Genomic DNA, 22,748 nt, shown 5'->3' with positions numbered 1-22,748 from the left:
TTATTATGATTATACAAATGAATAACAATAATAATAATAATAATAATAATAATAATAATAATAATAATAATAATGATGATGATGATGATGATGATGATGATGATGATGATGATGATGATGATAATAATAATAATCATGATCAATTTCTTTTCTCTTAACATTCTACTTCAAACGCCACTTCCTCTTCCTCCTCCTCCTCTTCCCCACGGTCTTCATTGAAATTGAAAATAAGTCTCGCGTAATAGTAGTTGGACTAATCTAAAGACCGCCAGGGCAGCAGACTTTGATATCGACCACGTATTAAGTGAATTAATATTAGAAACAAGAAGCAGTTGCGAGGCAGTAATTGTGGGGGACTTAACTTGCCAGTGAAAAGATGGGGCGAACCGTTGAACTCTCAAACAGGGCTCGACCTGTACACAAATTTATTAGGAAGTGATTTACATCAACACCTTCAAGAACCAACTCGGGAAAATAATATACTTGATCTTATCTTCTCAACGACAGCTGATTTAGTTAGCGAAGTAAATGTTGGTCCAGTTTTAAGTTCTAGCGATCACCGAATAATCACATTCAGCATCAAGATGAAAGAAAGCAAAGTAATTGCAAGTAAAGAAAAGGTGCCTGATTATAAGAGAGCGAATTTCGTAAGACTCCGATCAATTTTAAATAATTCTGACTGGACTGTAATTTCGACGGAAACAGACACTGATAAATCGTGGGAGGCCTTCACCACAATATTGAACAATGCCATAAGCATATGCGTACCCTAGCGTAACAGACGTTCAACTATTAAGAAGAAACCCAAATGGTAGAATAACGAAATTAAAAATAGCCTCTCTCTTAAAAAAAGAAGAAGCATTACAATCAGATCTAGATCAACTTACACGTTGGGCCAATCAATGGCAAATGAAATATAACGTTGACAAATGTAAAGTGTTACACATCGGAAACAATAACAATCGCGTCAAGTACGCAATGAATGGTCAACAACTTTCTGCAGTAAGTAAAGAAAAGGATCTTGGAATCACTATATCAAGCGATTTAAACCCCGGTCAACATTGTTCAGAGGTTGTTAAAACCGCAAACAAATTGGTTTGCTTCATCGGACGAGTCTTTAATAATAAATTGGAAAAAGTAATATTAAAACTATAATTCGCTGGTTAGACCCCATCCAGAGTACTGTGTACAGTTTTGGCAACCCTCCGCCTCCTCCTACTCCTCTTCCCCCTCCTGCTCCTCCTTTCCTTCCTTCAGTGTCCCCGCGGCAGGAAGGACGCGGCAGCGGCGTCACTCACGTTTTTTTTGTTTCCCGGCCGTCAAAAATGAGGGTGAGTGAGGGGCGGCGAGGGAAGCAATAATTGGAGGAGAAAGGTGAGGGTAAACACGTCATTAATTGCACCTGCCCTGAGCCTCTGTTTACCTTGGAGCGGAGACCGTCCCGCCCCGCCCCGCCCCGGCCCCTGTCTCCATGTGTCTGTCGTTCTGTCTCTCTCCCTGTGTGTTTCTTTCTGTCTCTTTCAGTGTTCGTGTGTTTGTCTCTATTTATGTGTGTGAATTGTGGTTTGTGTTAGTAAATAAGTGTGTTTGTTTGCTTTTTCTTTAAACACACATTTAAAGAAAGAAGCAAACATACCAAGTAAACCAAAATTCACACTGACAAACAAACAAAAAGACACTGGAAAGGAAAGATACAAAAAGACAGCGACAGACAGACAGGGACAGGGGGCAGGGCGGTGTGTGTGTGCGTGTGTGTGTGTGTGTGTGTGTGTGTGTGTGTGTGTGTGTGTGTGTGTGTGTGTGTGTGTGTGTGTGTGTGTGTGTGTGTTTTACTCATTATTATTGTCTTTTTTCATCTACTCTCACTCACCTAGAACTCTCTCTCTCTCTCTCTCTCTCTCTCTCTCTCTCTCTCTCTCTCTCTCTCCCATGATCATCCCGCTCCTCTCTCTTATCCCGCGGCCTCACAAAAGTCTTTATTTCATCACAACGATTTCCTCCTTTTTTCGTCCCGTCCATCGCGCGGGGGCCCTCCGAGGCACGTCCGGGCGCCGAGTGTGGAGTGAGAAAACGTCTCGTAAACACCATCAGGAAATGAGCTCACGTAATCCTAAATTGAAACACCCTTATACGGAAACATGAAAAAAGGGTAGGGGAGGGGGAGCTAGCCAATATATATCTCACCTTTCCTTCCATTTCACCTGTTTTCTTAGGAGTTTTTGTGTTTTTGATATTTTTACTCATGTGTTTTGAAGTTATTATCTGTTTTCGTAATATTAAATGCACGGAAACTGAAAAAAAGGTGGAAAACTATATATCTCTCACCTTTTCTTAAATTTCACCTGTTTCTTCACGACTTTTTTTTAATTTATTGTTATTCTTACGCCTATGGTTTTAAGATATTAGTTGTTTCGTCTTTTCTATTATTATTATTATTATTATTATTATTATTATTATTATTATTATTATTATTATTATTATTATTATCACCCTTATATCCATCGTCAGTATCGGCACCGTCATCACTGGTACTATCGTTGTTACGCTTTTCCCTGTTCTTATTGCCGTGTTTAGTAGCGGGCTTTTTTTCATTATCGTTTCTTTTTCTTTTCTTTGAACTGTTTTCTTTACTCTGAAAAAAAAAATGTTAGTATTAGTTTTATCGTAACTTGTATTATTATTTTTTTTTACATGCAACAAGGGAATCAAGTTCAATGGCAAAAAATACAAAAATAAATAAAAAAAGAGGAACAAAAAGGCCCTCTAGACGCTGCTCCAATATAAGAAAACAGAACGAGAGGCCAAAAGAGATGATGATTATTAAGGAAAACAGCTCAGGCGCCACAACTGCGGAGTCATATGGCGCAGAATCTAATACAAAATAAACTATAACATAAAACAATACAAACCCGGTAAATAATATAAAAAAAAACATGATAAAAAAACAACAACAAAAGGTCAATAAAACTTACAGGAGGTTGAGGACGCCAGCCTCCTGTAGGAAGCCATAAACGTCATGTCCCGGGGAGGCCAAAAGAGAGGTTATCATTATCATCACTATCGTCATTATCGTCACCGTCTTCCCGAGGAGTCCTGCTGTTACGGTTTTCGCTGTGGCCGCGCGAGGGCATTGGGGAGGGAGTGAGTGCGGCGGAAAACACGTGATCCGTTTTCTTTGACAGGCGGAGGCACCGTTTATCACAATGTTTTGATCATTACCGCGGCGCCCACCTGGCCGCCGCACCTGAGGAGGGTGAGGAGGAGATATTAATGGAGGAGGAGAGGGAGGAAACGTAACGCAGCAGAGAGGGAGAAGGGGAGAGAGAGATGGATAGAGAGAGAGAGAGAGAGAGGACGTGTGCGTGCGTGTGTGTGTTCAAGGTAGAATTTCGTCCAGTTAGAACTCATTATTTGCCTCCAGATTCTCGTATGATCGCTTTTGTGGTGGAGAGAGGTAGGGATTGATTGATAGATAGGGAGAGAAAAAGAGAGTATGTGTGTGCGTGTGTGTGTGTGTGCGTGTGTGTTCAAAGCAGAATTTTCTCTAATCAAATCTCATAACTTGTCACCCGATGCCTGTACGCTCGTTTTATCTCCCCTTAATCAAGTCGTTGATATGCTCAGCCTCGTTAATCATCACTTCCTCCATTGCCTCCTTTGTCCATTATCTTCCCTACGCGCCGTCCACCCCGCGCTCGTGGCCTGAGAGCAATTACGGACTCCAAAAAGACTCCGACATGACTTTGAGGTCTTGGAACACCCTCACTAACCCACCAAGAGAGAAAAACGATCGGCCACTCAAGCACCCTCAAGGCTCCTCTCTCCTTCCCTCTTCCTCTCTTTCCTCCTTCTCCCTTGTCCTCTCCCTCCCTGGCCCCTCTTCCCCACTACAATACTCCATCTCCTCTCCCTCCCCACTTCCTCTACCTCTCCCTAGTCACTCTCCCCTCTTCCCCATTAACTCCTCCATCCCCACCTCCTCCTTCACCTCCCTAGTCACTCCTCTCTTTCCTCCTTCTCCCTTGTCCTCTCCCTCACTGGCCCTTCTTCCCCACTATACTACTCCATCTCCTTCCCCTCCCCACTTCTTACCTCTCCCTAGTAACTCTCCCCTCTTCCCCATTAACTCTTCCATCTCCCCTCCATCCCCACTTCCTCCTTCATCTCCCCCACTACCTTACTCTTCTCCCCATTCTCGCCTCTTCCTTCCTCCCCCTGTCCCTCTACTCCCCTGCAGACTACACCTCTCCCTCCCCCTCCCTAGTAACCCCTTCTCACGCCCTGTCTTGTCCCGTCCCGTCCCCCCCCCCCTCGCCCCGCCCAAAGACGACCCTCACACGACTAATTGAGAGACGGGGCTGACTGCTTAAATTAAAAGGACGAGGTGGTTTCAGCTGATGTTCAGAGGCTAAGAAACATCCGAGTTGCGGCATTAGTGTTGTGTTGAAGCCATTATCCAATCGCAGGTACCCATGAATGTGCTAGACATATGGCAGTAGGTAAAGAATAGCTCAATAAAAGAAATGGATAGATAAACAGATAAATATGAACTGCCAGGAAGGGGAAGAGATGCTAAAAAATTAATGAATATGAACCGGTGTGGAGAGAAAAGGACTAATAAAAGGGAAAATGATAAGTCAAGTGGCGAAGAGGAAGTAGGAAGATAAGTAAAGTTTGGGGGCTGGAAGGTGACATGACAAAAAAATGTGACGTCAATCAATGAACAATAAGTCCAAACCTCTTAGTCAATAATTATAAAAAAAAAGGGTTTGCTGGGTTGTCTTGTGTCAGAGGATGAGGTCAAGAACAGGGGCGGGAAGCACAAATGGTCTCTTCTTGTGTCTGATCTCACAAGCTCACGAACTCCTCCGCCTGACTTTCCCTGACACTCACGAGGCTCGCTCCGGACCAACGTTACCAGATAATCATCGTACTCAGCACATCATATTTTCCGTTTTCCACCCAAATTAATGCCAAAAATCATCAATAATTAAAAGTTTCAACAATAACTTTAACTGAATATCGTTATTTGTGAGGATCCGACAATTTTGGGTCTGAAACTGATAAATGCAATGTTCTGAGTACGATGATCTGGAAACTGTTTTACCTGACTATACGTAAAGGGAAAAACAGTAAAAAAAATAAAAAGTAAATTAATGGTTTCAACAATAACTCTAATTAAATGTCGTTATTTGTGAGGATCCGACAATTTTGGGTCTGAAACTGATAGATACAATGTTCTGAGTACGATAATCTGGAAACTGTTTTACCTAACAATACGTAAAGGTAAAAACAGTAAAAACAAGTAAAGGAGGCAATCTTACATAGCTTCAAGGAAACTGTTTTACCCGCCTACACGTTAAGGTAGAAATACTAATAAAAAAGTAAGGGAGGAAGTCTTATCGAACTTCAAGGAAACTTTTTTACCTGACTTTACGGGAAGGTAGAAACACTTAAAAAAAAGAAAGGAGTCTTACCTAACAATATACCAAGAAGGAAACAATGAAAAGAGCCACTTAACATTATTGTATCCCCAGTGAGACTAAAATAACGTGAAAATAAAAACTTTTCACCTTACAATATCTTAAGGAAGGAAGAAGAAAAAAGAGAAAGATTGGCTTATGGTACTGAACACACCTTGGTACGTACGTCAGGTGTTCAAAGGTGGGCAGAATAAGGGATGCAAGAGGTAGAAAGGAAGGGAGGAGAGATATAAGATGGGGGAAAAGAGAGGAGGAGGAGGAAGAGGAAAAGGACGAAGGAAGAGGAGGAGGAGGAGAAAGAGGAGAAGGACGAAGGAAGAGGAGGAGGAAGAGGAGGAGGAGGTTTACGAAGGAAGAGGAAGAGGAGGAGGCACAGGCGGAGGAGGAGGAGAGGTGAGTGAAAGGAGAATTAGAAAAAGGAAGAGCAACAGCAAGAGGAAGAAGACCAGAAAGAGGAGGAGGAGGAGGAGGAGGAGGAGGAGAAAGTGAAGCAGCAAGGAGGAGAAAAAAAAGAGAAAATAGCCAGCTTAGCAGAAAGAAAAGTGAACGTGAAGGAGGTCAATACGAAGTTAGTAAAAAAAAAAAAGAGGGCTTTTTTTTTTTTTTGCTCTCTCTCTCTCTCTCTCTCTCTCTCTCTCTCTCTCTCTCTCTCTCTCTCTCTCTCTCTCTTAGTTACCTCCGCTCTTTTTCGACGAGAGAGAGAGAGAGAGAGAGAGAGAGAGAGAGAGAGAGAGAGAGAGAGAGAGAGAGAGAGAGAGAGAAATAACCATAACAAAGAGATGAATGAATGAATGAATGGAAGGAAAAATAACGCGAAACACAACTCGAGAAAACAAAAGAAAACCAAAAAAAAAAAAAAGGAAAAGAAAAGGAAAAAGAGAAAAATGGAAGAAATCAAGTACGAAGTGAGAAACACGAACACAAATCAAAGGAGAAAAGTAAAAAAAGAAAAAAAAAGACAAGAAAATTCATCGAAGAACCGGAATGAAAGAAAGAAAGTGGAAATTAAGGAGTGGCTGAGCATAGTTACAGAGAGAGAGAGAGAGAGAGAGAGAGAGAGAGAGAGAGAGAGAGAGAGAGAGAGAGAGAGAGAGAGAGAGAGCGCCGCCCCTTCCTCACCCAGTCTGCTCACGTTCCTCCGCCCGTCAAGAGCTCTGAAATCCTTCTAATAAGAGGAATTTATTGTGTTTGACCCCGCGGCTCCCAGGAATAGAAATGGCTCCCTCAGGCTGCTGGGGAGGGGGAGAGGGGAAGAGGAGGAAGGGGGAAAGAGAGAAGAGGGGAAGAGAGGTGAGAGAAGGGAAGGTAGGGGAGCAGAGAGGAAGGGGGATTGAGGAAAGAGAGATGGGAGAAGGAACATAGTGGGAGAGGTGAGAGGGAGGGAGGGGGAGAAGGAAAGAGAAAGGTGGGGAGGAAAGGAATGAAAAGTGAGAGAGAGGGGAAGGAAGGGGAGTAGGGGGGAAGGGGGATTGAGGAGAGTTGAGAGAAAAGAGAATGAACATAGTGGAGGAAGAATGGGGAAGATAGGAGGGGGGAGGATGGGGAAGATAGGAGGGGGGAGGGTGGGGGAGGTAGGAGGGGGAGGAAGGGGGAGAAAGATAGGGAAGGGGAGGAGGGATTGATAGATAAGAGAAGAGGAAGGGAGGGGAGCAGAAAGGAATGGGGATTGAGGAAAGAGTGTTGGGAGACAAGAGAAGGAGCATAGTAGGGGGATGATGGGTGAGGGGAGGAGAGAGAGAAAGGGGAGATAAAGTACGATAGAAGGAAAGAGAGGGGAGAGGAGGGTTGGAAGGGGGGGATAAAAAGAGTGAAATTAAGAGAAGGGGAAGTGATGGTTGAAGAAGAATCGGGGAAAGGGAAGAAGAGGAAGGCGTTGAGAGAGAAACGGGATGAGATGAGGAAGAAAATAGTGAAGAGAATAGGAGGGGGGAGGATGAAAGGGGAAGGTGAGGGGACAGGATTGAGTTAGTAATGAGTGAAGGAAGGGAGGGAGAAGGGAAAGTGTGAGGAGAGGAAAAAGAGAAGAAATGAGGAAGGGAGTGAAGGAGGAGGAGACAGGATAACGTGAGATGATGTGAAGGAAAAAGTGAGAGAGATGAGGGGAGGTTTGGGAGAGGAGAAAATATATAAGATAGAGGAAGGTGAGAGAACAGGATGAAGAGAGGAAAGGGAATGAAAAAGGGTGTGTGGGGGAGGGAAGGGAAAACATTAGGTAGAGGACAAGGAGGAGGAAGGAGAATGAAGAGAAGAAACGCCGGAGATAGAGAGGGAGGAGGGAAAGATAAAAGGGGGCAGGGGGGGGGGGTAAGTAAAGAAGCAGGTGTGAAGAAAACAAATCATGAGAAGAGAGGAACTGAGAGGAAGAACATAACATGGATAGAGAGAAAAAAGAGGGGAAGGAACACCAAAAAAAAAAAGTGAGAAATAAAATGAGGGAGGGGGCAGGGGTGAGGAGAGAAAAGGTGCGTGGAGAGGGAAGAAGAAGAAGGTCAAAGGGAGTGAAGGGGAAGTGAAGGATGAAGAAGAGGAGAGAAGGGCGTGGCAGGAATGGTCGGTGTGTGAGAGAGAGAGAGAGAGAGAGAGAATGCACTAAAGAAACACAAGTAAGGGGAACTGGAAAAGGAAAGAGGAGACGGAGGAGGAGAAGAATGAAGACGACGAGAGGGAGAAAGGAGAAGGAGGAGTACAACAAAAAATAGAACGCCTCACTAGATAATAACGAAAGAAAATGAACAAAAAGACGAAAAAAAATTGAAAAAAAATAAACCCCAAAAAATTAAAATAAAAAATAGATAACAATACTAATAACAGCGCTAATGAGAGGCAGGTGAGTGATGGCCCAGGTGAGGCAGCGTTATGAGGAGGAAAAGAACAATAATTTACAGACATTATTAATCACGCAGGTGAGAACTCCCGCCCGCCCACAGGTAATATGCACGAGCTGGAGGAGGAGGAGGAGGAGGAGGAGGAGGAGGAGGAGGAGGAGGAAAAATGGATGTAGTTGCTGTTGTTTTTGGTGTGTGGGGGATGATGTGGTGGTGGTGGTGGTGGGGTAAGGGTGGTGGTGGTGGTGGTAGTGGTGATGATGATGAAAAAGAAAAAAAAAAAAGGTACGAAGCACAATAGCAAGAAAATAATAAGAAAAGAAGAAAAAGAAGAACAAGAAGCAGAAGAAGAAAAATAGAAGCGGATGAGGAAGAAAAAATGTAAAAATCTAGTTGGAACAAAAAACGTTCAAGAGGAAGAGGAGGAGGAGGACAAAGAGGAAGAAGAGGAGGAGCAAGAAGAGGAAGCATAAGAGGACATCTACTACCTCCTAATTACTCCTAAATCCGAAAACCCTTCCCTCTCTCCTCCCTCTTTCCTTTCGTTTTCTCCTCTCTCCCTCCCTCCCTTCCTTCCTTGCTTTCTTTTCCTCTTCACATCCTCCTTTAACTCTCAAGATTCTCCTCCTTTCCTCTTCCTGGCCTATCTCTTTCCCTCTTTCCTCCCTCTTTCCTTTCGTTTTCTCCTCTCTCCCTCCCTCCTTTCCTCCCTTGCTTTCTTTTCCTATTCACGTCCTCTAACTCTCAAGATCCTCCTCCTTGCCTCTTCCTGGACTATCTCTTTCCCTCTTTCCTCCCTCTTTCCTTTCGTTTTCTCCTCTCTCCCTCCCTCCTTTCCTCCCTTGCTTTCTTTTCCTATTCACGTCCTCTAACTCTCAAGATCCTCCTCCTTTCCTCTTCCTGGACTATCTCTTTCCCTCTTTCCTCTCCATTTGCTCTGTGCACCGATCTCTGCCCCCCCTCCCTAGAAGTTACGTCTTTCCTCCTTTCTCAGTTCTCCTCCATTCCTTCCTCCTTTTCATTTCATCTTTTTTTTCTTTGTTGTTCGGATCCCTTATGTCTATTTTTTCTGTCCGTCTGTTTCTCTACCTTTGTTTCTTTGTTTCTCTTGTTTTTTTCTGTGATTCCTTCCTTCGTTTTATCTCTTCTTCCTTCCTTCTTTCATTAATTACCTTCTTGTTTTTTTCTTTCTTCCTCCTTCCCTCCCTCCTTTATTTATTGGTATTCTTTAAAAACAATTATCTTCCTTCTCTTTTGCATTCACATATTTACTCCCTTTCTCTTTTCCCTCTTTCTCTTTTTTCATTTCGATTCTCTTCCTTTCTTGTAGACTTTCGGTTCTTTTTGTTTTTCCTTTGCCTTTCTAATTACTCTTCCTGTTGATTGGTGTTACTTCTCTAATACTTACTTCTAATTATTTTCACTTTTACTCTTTATCATATTTTTTTTATTTTCTTACTTTTTCGTCGGTTTTCCCTCCTCATTCTACCCACTACCATTTCTGCCTCACTTAATAACCTTTTCTTTCTCTCCATTTTCTTTCCTCCTGTACCTCATCCTTTAATTTCCCCTCCAGTTCTTTCCCTTACTTCTTTCACCTTCATCGCTCGCCTCCCTCTACCTTCTTGCCTCCTTCCCCCCCCCTCCTCCTCCTCTTCCTCCTTCTTCCAAACTCATTCCTTCCCATCAACAGCCCTCCTCCTCCGCCCCTCTCTTCCTTCTGTCTTGAGATTAACTCCTAATCATTCCTCTATTTTTCTTCAATTCCTCGTCTCTCCGATTTTTTTTCTTGTTTTCTGCTTTTTTTCTTTGTTCTTTTTCCTCATTTCATCTTTTTATATTTTTTCTGAGATATCCTGCTTAGTTTTTTCTCCATTAATCATTCCTCCTACGTTTTCTCTCCATTTATTCTCTCTCTCTCTCTCTCTCTCTCTCTCTCTCTCTCTCCTATATTACATTTTTTTCTCTCGTCTTTCATTCTCTATTGGCTCTCTCTCTCTCCCCTATTCTACTCCGTCATCCCTATTTTCCTTCACCTCCTTATTATCTCTTATTTTTACCTTCCACCCTTCGTCCTTGTTTTACTTACACCCTTCTTTACATTACTATTTACATCCTCCTACCCCTCATTTTCTTACCCTCTCTTTATAACGTTGTTTTAGAGGTCATTTCCTCATCATCTTCCTTTCATTTCATCATTTCCTACTTTCTTTTCATTTTGTCTTAGTCACCCTTCGCATATCCCTCCTCCTCCTCCTTTCATTTCTGTTCATCCTTTCTTTAATCCCACATGCTCTAATTTCATTCCCCATACACAGTTTCTCTCTCTTCCTTCATCTTTCATTGGCTCTATCACTTCCCTCTATCCTCCTTTCTCGTTTCCTCCATCTTCTATTCTTTCATCTTTCATCCAACCATGCTCATTCTCTTTTTTCCTTTTCTATATACACCCCGTTTCTCTCTTCCTTCATCCTCCCTCCCTTATCTCTCCCGCCTCCCTCCATCGTTCCTTCCCCCCTGCCATCCCTTCCTTCAGTTCGTCCAATAAACTTGTGATGCACGGCTCGGGGTCAACACGATGGCTCCGCTGACACGCAATATGTATGAAAATCCCACCCAGAGACACCCGCGAGTCAGCCTTACCAGAGACACACCAAAGTTTTGATTTGGACGATAATGGAACTCGCTACTCCCCCTTCCCCGCCTCCTCCTCCTCCTCCCCCTCCTCTCGCTCCCCTCCCTTCCTCCCCCCTCCTAGCTATTACGTACAGCGTCTCACCCCATCACCACCTCATAGGCTTCCACCATCCTTGTTTAGTGGTATATGTGTGTGTGTGTGTGTGTGTGTGTGTGTGTGTGTGTGCTTTTTTTAATAATTCTCTCTCTCTCTCTCTCTCTCTCTCTCTCTCTCTCTCTCTCTCTCTCTCTCTCTCTTAGACGGAGAATTAAGTAGTGTAGTAGTAGTAGTAGTAGTAGTAGTAGTAGTAGTAGTAGTAGTAGTAGTTATAATAGTAGTATTAATGGTAACATAATAGTAGTGATATTATGAAAATCCCAATTATATATCAATCGCTCGCTGGATACATGCTGTTAGACATCACTAATAATGATACTGACGAAAACCAGATGTTAGTGACGGAGAACAGTTAACGTTTACCTCTCACCAGCGGTCCATTTAACCCTGGTAAGGTGTACACACACACACACACACACACACACACATATGAGCGACCATTAACTAGGCTTCGAAGCTCTGAAGATTAGATTAAGTGAGTAGTTTATCAGTCATCTATTTACGTATTACTTTCAGCATGCGTAGTTCGAGAGAGAGAGAGAGAGAGAGAGAGAGAGAGAGAGAGAGAGAGAGAGAGAGTGTATGTGTGTGTGTGTTCGAACCCGCACCGTTTATCCCAAACGAAGCAGGTTGGGTCTCATCCATACCTTCCTGAATGACGTCACCCGCGCCGCCTGGTTGGCAGTGCGCCTTGAGCTGCCACACACCACCACAGTCTGAATCTCGACACTGCCACGCTGAGGCACCAATACAACAAACATGATATACATGGTCCAACTGCCCTAATTAACGTGCTTCATCGCATCACGTATCAAGACAGACAGGGGAACTACTTATAAGCCGCCATATCTTATCACTTCTCAAGACGGGGAGCTTTTACCTTCAATGTCCACTACAGGCCGCTTAGTGAAGCTCAAGTCACAGCCCATGACTCAACAATATTTGACTCACATAAAAATGACATACCATCCCTGACCACACCAGAGCTAGGGAATGACACCAGTCACACCACACACAACACCACAGTACATACCTGAGAACCTCGATCCGCCCCGAGACGCCATGACGCTGCTGCCTGCTGTTGTCACTCCTTCCTTCCTTACTCCCTTGACCACCACTGTGACCACACTGCCCACCACGTGCCCGCCCAGCTGCTCAAGGCGAGGCCACGGCACTAACGGAACACCGTGATACTTTTGTGAGGAGCCGCGTAGGAGATGAAGGTGCGGGTGAGGTGGTGAAGTTACCCCCGCCGGAGTGCTTCGTCGCCTTAGTGCTCCAGCTCGCCGCCTGACAAGTGCCACCTGGCGGATAATGTAAAAGACAGGGAGGAGTTATTTTCACTGCTCAATGGAAATGTTTGGTAACAAATGGTTTTAATTACCATATTTCATATAAAACTGCATTGCCCAACATCATTTATGAAGTGTATTTACTGGAATTCTTTAAGGTTAAGATTCGTTTTTTTTCCGTGCCAGTATCTCATTACCTACCTTATGAAACCTCAGTATCTCTTCATATATCTTTTCTACAAACCTTCAACAGTCATGGAAACGCTTTGAAAATCCAATTCAAGGACTTTTTTTTTACTCTTGAAAATAGGTGATAATGTTTACGAAAGCGCGTCGCCTCCTCTGCTGGCCGCGGCGACGCTGCAGCGGGTGTTGCGAGAAATACCTCCTCGCTGAAATAAGTCACATATACATGAGGGGGGAGTCCAGGGAGGGGCGTAGCCCCCCCCCTGGTTAGAAGGGGGGGTCGAGGGCCGTTAGTAGGTTGTAAAGTTCGGTTGGAGTAGTTTAATTATGCTCCCCGACCCTAAGCCCTCTGCGAGCTATTTTGCGGCTGCGGCGGCTGCAGCGTCGCCGCGGCCAGCAGAGGAGGCGACGCGCTTTCGTAAACATTATCCCCTATTTTCAAGAGTAAAAAAAAAGTCCTTGAATTGGATTTTCAAAGCGTTTCCATGACTGTTGAAGGTTTGTAGAAAAGATATATGAAGAGATACTGATGTTTCATAAAGTAGATTATGAGATACTGGCACGGACCTAATACGAATCTTTACCTTCTTTAATATTTAGGTTTAGTGAACCTTTCCATACCAAAAGTGTTCAAGATTTTTTCTATATCAACGATTAATGAAATAACTTTTAAAGATTATTACAAGTGAATGAACTTTGCAATATTGTTTCCAAATACATCAGTCAGGAATAAAGACCGTTTTCAGCCTACCCGAAACACACACACACACACACACACGACTGAAAACATGCATGAAGACAGAATCTGATGCTGTGTACCGTTTATCTGCAGCAATATTATCACCACTCAACCGCCATCATTACCTCCACCACCACCACCACCTCCACCATCACCACCACTATGATGAATGCCCATCGCTCGTCAATTATTGTCTAGAAATAAATAGTCAAACACAATTATCATAAAAAAAAGCGGTAAGCACGATTCGCAGATCCATCCAGCTTATTTGTCGGTTGCCATGACAACATCACAGGAAGAGTAGGAGGAAGAGGAGGAGGAAGATGGAGAGGAGGAGGAGGAAGCAGAATTTGGCGCATATTGAATCTTGGAGTATCTACACTTTTGCTCAGAGACAGTTTATTATTGTGGAAGAGTTGTTTGTTGCTGAGAGAGAGAGAGAGAGAGAGAGAGAGAGAGAGAGAGAGAGAGAGAGAGAGAGAGAGAGAGAGAGAGAGAGAGAGAGAGAGAGAGAGAGAGAGAGAGAGAGAGAGAGGACCATTCAAATCAATCCATCAATCACAGCGGCGGTATACTAATAACAGACCACTTAAGCGCCCACAAAATATTCCTGCGAGAGTAATCAAGCAAATCACGGTACGGCGCCTCATTAGGGCTCCAGGTGGCGGGGGGGTGGTGGAGGGAGGGGTAGGGGGTAGGGAGAGGGGAGTGGGGTAAAGCGGAGTCGAGGAATCTTGGCTAGACAATGAACAACAGCCGCTAATCTCCGGTGCGTCGTTTCCCTTCCGTTTATCACCATCCCGTCTCTGGTTAGTTGATAATTCTGCTGTACGCCCAAGGTCACCATCCATCGCTTCTTTGTGCTTGGTGTGTTATGCGTGTGTTTGCTGGCTAAGGAAAACGAAGTCTCAGGCAAAAATCCCTCAGTACAACATTTCAACAGAACAAGTACGGTAAAACCCCTTTCGGCTACCAGCATGCGATAAGTGGAACGTATTTCGCAACACACGAGAGCCTGACCGATATACTGAACACCGCTGGAGACCTCTCAGACCTTTTTATTTATTTATTTATTTATTTTGTATATGTGTATAAAGGAGAATGATAATGTTGCTGCTGATGATGATGATTATGGTGGCTTAGCTACACGAGTACTACTGAGGGCACCGCTTGTGACAGACTCATCATCCTACAACAGTATTTCTCTTCGTGTAAAAGGTGAAGCAGTCAAAATCTTAAATGTTATAGCATCTCTCTCTCTCTCTCTCTCTCTCTCTCTCTCTCTCTCTCTCTCTCTCTCTCTCTCTCTCTCTCTGTACTTATATATAAGGCTTTGGGTCATGCCCATATTGAATTCAGCGAGGCAAATGAACTGTCTCTGTGCTTCAGGTGAGCAGTAAGCAGCAAAGGTTGTCAGCGGGGCAGCGGGTGGGCGGCGGAATACACACAAATCTCCAGTTTATTCGGGCCAGATGAACATATGCATACCAGCATCACGGCACACACACGACATCACGATGCCTCACTATCTGCCTGAATAATCAAGACCAGGAAATGTAAAGCTCAGGAACCACAAAACCTAAACGGAGAAAGGACCTCACTTGCAAAGGCAAAGGTGAGAGAAGGGACGGAGAGGGTGAGATGCGCTGCCCAGAGCCAAACAGTCGGTGAGCACAGACTGAACTTTTTCGTCTTTCGAAGGTTTTAAAAAACAGACAGACAAACAAGCATGAGCGGATGTGCAGTTTGTTTTGATTTCTTATAAAGGGGAGTAGCTTATTCCATTTACGTATATGTGAATACAGTATTGATGTTCCGGAATTTGACCAGGCTAGAACAGGAACATAACTCATGATAATTTTACGGTAAAAATATGTGCGTGCGTGCGTGCGTGTGTACGTGCGTACGTGCGCGTATCTGTGTGTGTGTGTGTGTGTGTGTGAGAGAGAGAGAGAGAGAGAGAGAGAGAGAGAGAGAGAGAGAGAGAGAATGTCCTTCCCTGAGCCGCTCCACTGGACGAGTCAGTAATCTATCGAGGAAAACTGGCGCACCGACACCGGGAACTCTCAAAAATGTGGACGGTGGAAGCTCCGGCAAGCCCTTCAGCGCCGGGCGGCTCAGCGCTGCAGGACGGCGCGCTGACGGCCTCTCCCTGCAGCGACATTTTCACAGCTGACTCCTCTGCCGGGCCGTATCCCTCCCAACAATCCATATTCATGTCCATTATCCATTTGGGAGGCCGGAGCCGCGTTATCCCGAGCGAGAAAATCACAGAGAAGGAGAGGGATTACCGGCCGAGCCGCCCAGAGCCCAGGGATCAGGGGAGCCTTCCGCCGCTCTCTATGACGGGCCCAGACTCTGTTTTTCGCCCCAATTTTCCATTATTTCCGCCGTTCCTTGATTCAGGACGAGGTGCCGTTTTCCCCTCGATGTTGCTTATTGTCACTTAGGTTTTTCGTTGCGGCCGTTGTTTATCCCTCGGGCGGGAGGCACGGAAGGGACGGCCATCGAGAGGCCCACGCCAACCCTTTTGTTTTTGTTTATCATGGCCATGACTTTTTTTCGGATTCCTGCTCCACTTCCTCGGCATTTCTCCTCTGCCTCTTCCAAAGTTTCATTCCGCCACACTTGCTGCTCCCTTTCTCAGAGTCTTTTGTTGCTGGAAGAATGCTCGAGGAGGAGGAAAGCCGCTACGTTGTTTTCTTCAGTAATTAGATGAGGGAGGCTCGTGGATAAGCGTCTCCGTGACAATGGGATGCAACTTGCCTCGCCGCAGACCTGGATACCCCACCTGGCTTGGCTATAGCCGGCGAGGCGCGGGTATAATTTTGTGGTACACAACTCAAAAGCAGAATGGCACGGTTTTGCCAGCAGTATATAAGGTAAAGATGAGGGCATTCGCTGTAGATGCAAATTTCGTCGGCGTTTAGCCCTTGAGCGTATGGTGATAAACAATTACTCCGGTACACAGCGTCAAAGTGACATCTGGTTTGCCACAGTCTATCTTCCTCAGGTTTCCCCAGGCACCCATTAACCGACAACTCAAACGGGAGGATGAACAGCCACACCATAATATATTGAGCTAAGATGAACATTTTTTTTTTTTTTCGTGGGAAGGGGGCGGTTAAAGAACTTTGTATGGTATCTAAAAATGTCTAGTTTAGGTTTTACGATTGTTTGTTTTTAGTGTGTGTGTGTGTGTGTGTGTGTGTGTGTGTGTGTATATGCTCAGAGGGCAGACTGTTCACCCACGCAAAGCTCCACGCGTTGGGCCGCCTGGCGTGCAATAGTCGCTCTTTTTAGATATAAATGGCTTGACAAGACGCCAGGCTCAAGCAAACTAACAAGTAAAATAAAACCTGTTTGCAGGAAAAACGAGGCAGATATTCCTGAACATATCAACGATAGCAGCGAAGGATCGTCTCAGGCACCAATATAATTAGTTCTCCTGTTATTTGTAAATGAAGAAAACGGGACTCCTCAAAGAAAGTGGAACCTGGCGTGGAGAATCAATCCATGACCAAATGAATTGCTTCGTCGCGATGATGGCGTAACAAACTTTAAATCACCTGTGAACGAATTGCACGCTGTAACAGCTAAACTTTTGAAAGCTATTGTAATTCATGAAAGCAAAGGATATCCAAAACATATCAAGCCACTCACCAACGAAAAGAGTCATCACCAGCTGCTGGCCATTCATCCACCTCAATATGTGGGAAACAGGGAAGGTAATGACGGAAAGTGATCTAAACCTAAAACTCATACACAGAGCAAATCCAAGTTCAGTCTAACATGTAAACTTCAGGACATCAAAATTTAATACAATTTACTCGGACTTGGGACAAGTATGTATGTATACATACTTGTGTGTGTGTGTGTGTGTGTGTGTGTGTGTGTGTGTGTGTGTGTGTGTGTGTGTGATATATATATATATATATATATATATATATATATATATATATATATATATATATATATATACATACATACATACATACATATATATATATATATATATATATATATATATATATATATATATATATATATATATATATATATATATATACATACATACATACATACATACATACATACATGCATATATATATATATATATATATATATATATATATATATATATATATATATATATATATATATATATATATATATATATATATATATACATATATATATATATATATATATATATATATATATATATATATATATATATATATATATATATATAAAAAATACGACAAACCTTTATGACTGCCTTTCAGCCGCCGCACTGACCTGCCTTTTGGCCTTGTCATTCAGTCGCCCCGGACTGCAGCCAAGTGCCACACACCAACACGCGTCATCCCGCCCCCAACCCCCTCGCCTGCACCACCAGTGCTCTGCACGCTTGCTGCACACACGTAACCTTCAGCCATGAAGAAAGGGCTCGACGCAGGGCACAAAGCCCCGCCTGCCAAGGTGTTACTTTTGTGCCCACATTGCCCCTACAGGACAGACCGAAGGAACAACCTGTCCCGCCACCTAGCCACGATGCACACCAAGACCAAAACTGAGGTGAAGTGCTGCGATGTTTACTTCCACAGCAAGTGGGACCTCAAGAACCATAACAGAACTGTGCACAGGAACGGCTACGTGTGTGACCTGTGTGACAGAGTGTTTCAGCGGAAAGACCTTCGTGACAGACACTTCTCGGTGCACACGGGCGAGAAGAAGTTCAAGTGTAACACGTGCACGTACGGCAGCAGCCACAAGAGTAACTTGGACCGTCACTGGCGGGTGCACCGGGAACATGGATGCTACTTGACAGAGCTGCCACCTGTGATGGCCGTCACGGGACACCTCAGTCCTGCCGTCTGGAGGGTTCTTCACAGCATTCAAAGTTTTCCATGCCCTCGTTATTCTTATTCATGGACCCCACAGGAAAAGCACCTTCCTAATCAAGCTGGAGGATGTAAGGTTTTCCTTCACTCCTTCCCTCTTCAGGACCCACCGAAATCCCCGCCGCCTGCAAAACACACACGGTGCCGTGGGGACCCGCTGACACGGAGTAACACCGCGAGGCGCGAACTGTTTGGTTCTCAAGAGTTTGGGGCATCGCGTGGTAAGTCCTCTTAAGTATAATTTAGCAAATGTAGCACACACACACACACACACACACACACAGACAGACAGACACACAGACAAACAGACAGACAGACAGACAAACAGAGACAGACAGACACACACACACACACATGGGGGGTTACTCGTGGCGGTGTGCATGAATAGCAGTAGCAGCACACAGCTTAGTCAAGTCATTTTGCCTCGTCAACTCCCTTCCTCTCATAAACCTTACATTATCTCTTAAGTCCACCGCAGTGTTGCTTCCCTTCTTATGATTTATTGTTATTTTCAGGCTAAATCTTCTTCTAGACTTGCGAGTTGCACACCACCGTTCCTAAGGGTTTGTTGCACACATGTTACGCTAGCTCATCCCTGTGCTGTCCAACTTCCTCATTAGAGTTAACCAGTATTTTCATTCTTTCATCTCTTTCACAAGTCAACTCTAGAACAAATATCTTTCGTGTATAATTTTTCCTTTCCATGACATAACTTTGACTTGTTTTCTTCGCCCCGCATAAAATCAAATGGTCCAGAGCCTTGGTACAGGTAAAAATGTCTAAGGCTGCCAAAGATTTTTTTCACATTGTAAACAATTATGCGGAATAGTGACCGCTCTGGCGAACAGAGGAACGGAGGCAATGCAGGTAACTTGTTTGCCGGGAGGTGAGGAGTCTGGCTCTCAGGCTCAGATAAAAAAAAAAAAAAAAAAAAAAATCATTAGCAGGAGTGTGGGCGAGAAGTCTTAATCCCCTCCAGCTAAAACCCTTGCCCATTAAGTTAGGACACGAAAATGAATACTACATATACGACAAAATAGTTAAGTATTTAAATAAATGTGAATCTCTCTCTCTCTCTCTCTCTCTCTCTCTCTCTCTCTCCCCTCATATATAGATGCACACACACGCACGCACGCGCGAGCGCCCTCACACACACACACACACTCGCGTTTGTTTCCTCCTGCAGGACCGCCGCACGTCCCGTCCCCCTCCTATCATCATCCCTGCCCTGCCTGGATACCCCCCAGCCTCCTGGTGCGGCCTCCCTGTGTGGGCTGTGCGGTCGCCGGTGACTCCCCGCAGGTTTGCAACTTGCAGCATCCATTTGTCCACGGCTCTGAGGCAGCCAGCATCACCAAGCCTCCCGAGGGTCGTCCGTGGCTCATAGCTGCCGCCCTGCAGGTGACTGAGGCACCCGTCAGTCCCCGCCGAGGTAAGCCATTATAATGACCCTCATACTCACATGTCGTCCATGAAGCATACACCCTCATAAGCGTGGCATCATTACTGCTGAGGAGACCCTAGTTCACAGGCTTTGAGGGACATACAAAAGTCAGTCAGTATATACTTCCCGCCGTCCCCAGCGCCCGTGGCCGTGGTGAGACCGATGCCCCTCCGTCAGCGCTACAGTCCTCTCCCTCTGGACCTTTCCGTGTATCGGAGGCAGACAGTCGCCGAGACACCCCTGGACAAACCTGGCACTGGGCACCGCTACAGGTCCCCAACACTGTCATCTCATTCCCTCGCTGTCCCCCCCACGCCATCCTCGTGTCTCCATGCCGCTCCTGGACCGCCGGCACCCCGCCAGCGCAATTAACACATCCTATAGTACATGTGGCACGAGAAGTAAGTCCATAAAGAATTAAATACAAGGTCTCAAGAGATGATGATGTAATGGCGGTGATTATGTTTCTCGAAAAATTTGGGGGAGTATAGGAAGAAAGCAATCAATTTAAATGCCTGTTTACTTCCTGTCAAATTGTATTATTATCATGAATGGGACAGGTAACAAAACTTTAAGAAATATATCGGAGAATATATATATATATATATATATATATATATATATATATATATATATATATATATATATATATATATATATATATATATATATATATATATATAATGTATACACACACACACACACACACCACATGATTTCGTCACACTCATGAGACCTTTCATGTGGCCGCCTGTCAACATAAACTCGCATGTTTGTGGATAAGAACTTAAATCATCATACCAGCAACCTGAAAAACGATGTTTTTAACCAATCTTTTTAAGACTACGGGATTTTTTCTCTCGAAAGGAAAAATAAAAATAATTATCGCGAATATATATGTAAGACGCGACTCCCGCAGCAAACGGGAGGAATAAGTAAAAGGCGACTTTGTAGCCTTGACGGAACCCTAGAGAAGTCACGTAGGCTTTGCGGCGTCGTTGATTGTGCCTGACCTTCCCTTACACCGGGAGATTTGTCGGCAGCAAGAAATTACTACAAAAAATTATCGAGTGCACCAGGCATCGCCAAGACGCCACTGGCTGCTAGGTGTGCACAGCACCCACTAGACTCCACCTCCCCCCCCCCACCCCCTCCTTATTATATAGTATACACACTTACCCTCCCCGCCCCTCCACCAATCACACGTGCCCTCCTCCCGCTCCCCCGGCACAAACACCGCTTCATAGCTCAGTGGACGCCATCTTTGCCTGTCACCCGGCAGGAGTCCATGCAGTATCCACGATTGGTCTTCCAAGCTCGGAAGAGTTCTTCAGGAAGGTATTGGCATAACAAGTCCATTATATGATCAGGCCGTAGGTGAATGACAAAAAAAGGCTGAATTTATAGAAATAAACATGATTAGAGTCATGAACACATTTTTCAAGAAAGGAAATAACAGGATATGGACCTGGTGGAAAAGCCGAGGGACCGTTATAGTTATTAAAGGGAAAAGGACAAGGGGTTGAGACAAGTGAAAAGAAAAAGAAGGGGGAGGAGGGAAAGCGTGGGGAAAGGTGGGTAGAGGGAATGAAAAACCCAGGGAAGATCGGGTGATGAAATAATGCGAAGTGGAGGGGAGTGGTTGAGCGGGAGAGGGTGATAGGGAAGAGGACAGAAGGGAGGAAGGATGTAGAGAATGAAGGAGGAAGAAATGAAGGACAGTGAAAAGGCGGGAGTGAGTGAGAGAGTGGGAGGAGGGGTATAAGGGAGTGAGAAAGCTAGAGGAGAGGGTGTAGGAAGAGGAGTGGACAGGAGTGAAGGGGCCGGGGAAGGGGGGGTATATGCATGGAGGAGGTAAGGGGGGTCCATGACGATAAGGGAGTGTGCAAGATCAACAGTCACAAAACTCGAGGATATAATCTGAAGACACTTGATGACCAGCCGTTTGTTGACCTGACCAAGAACGAAGCCGAAGCACGATTCAATTTTCTTTTTTTTAGCACTTGTCCCCTACCATTGTGTCTTTAGTGTCCTACTTCCACATGTATCCTTAGTTGTATAATCACACTCTGTACTGCCTGGGGGTTGGGATGGCATGCTCCTCCCTTCTCCTTTGTTGTTTACTTGCAACAATAAACTATCAATCAATCAATTTCAAACTCAACAACAACAGACGAGTTCACGGCCATTTCCCATTCGTTCCAGTCATCTCGATTCCCACCGTAAACTACACTAGGAACTGAGTATTTCGGCGGCCTGCAAGTGGAATGCTAAGCTCGATAACTCACCGTAGGAAGGAGTCATGAAGAAGTCCCTGGAGTGCCGTCGACTCACCTGTCTCGTCGAGTAACACTGACAGGTGCGTTGGTAGGGGGCAGCACTGTGCGTGGTTCCCCGCTTCTCAAACAAACAAACAAAAAACTATCAGGAATATCAAATCCCTGTTATTATGCAGATAAATACAAGGGTTTATTATTGCTGTTAGTTTTGGGATTTAATACCGGATAGTCTTTTCTGTCTGTGTGAGGTGTGGGCCGAGGAAGTGCTGGTTCGTGTCGGCGGGGCGTGGCCGCCTAACACACAGAGGCCTGTTCCTCAGTTACCAAGTACCAACATTTATTCCAAATTTATGTTTCCCGAAAGAGGATGACACAGTCGATATATGGGCTTCATTAAACGACGAAAATGATCACAATCACTCACTGGACACCTGAGTTCACTCACCTTTGCATCATTTTTTATGAACGAAGGGGGAGCAGAAATTGGGAGTGCCCGTTTTTTTCTCCTACAATGGCTTTGTTATTTAAGTTTTGCTGTGTATGTAATACTTATACTGCACAGCTGGGCTTCGACAGGTTAGCAGATACATGCACCACGGGGGGATGGGGGGGTGCAGGGGACATGACCACCCCCTGATATTTTTTTTCACCTAAAAGTAGACTGAGGTACTGTCTCTGCTATTTATTGGTGTCCTTTTAACATTCAAACATATCAACACCGTCCTCGGTTATTCTCTGAATTTACACATGTACCATGAAGCAGACATGTTTTGCACTTCATATAGCCTAACTATTCTCC

General features: G+C 44.6%; 1 long non-coding RNA gene across 1 annotated transcript; it reads right to left on the bottom strand.

The window, feature by feature from the left end:
• Positions 1–1,947: 1,947 nt before the first annotated feature.
• Positions 1,948–22,446, bottom strand: LOC127007576 (uncharacterized). Its single transcript, XR_007760293.1, has 4 exons — positions 21,959–22,446; positions 12,136–12,406; positions 2,973–3,244; positions 1,948–2,632 (listed from the first exon to the last, which is right to left on the bottom strand). It is a non-coding gene; the product is annotated as an uncharacterized LOC127007576 (long non-coding RNA).
• Positions 22,447–22,748: the final 302 nt, after the last annotated feature.

This window comes from Eriocheir sinensis, chromosome 35 (assembly GCF_024679095.1).
Source record: "Eriocheir sinensis breed Jianghai 21 chromosome 35, ASM2467909v1, whole genome shotgun sequence".
NCBI classification, from domain to species: domain Eukaryota; kingdom Metazoa; phylum Arthropoda; class Malacostraca; order Decapoda; family Varunidae; genus Eriocheir; species Eriocheir sinensis.
This window is presented reverse-complemented; position numbering and strand designations above follow the sequence as displayed.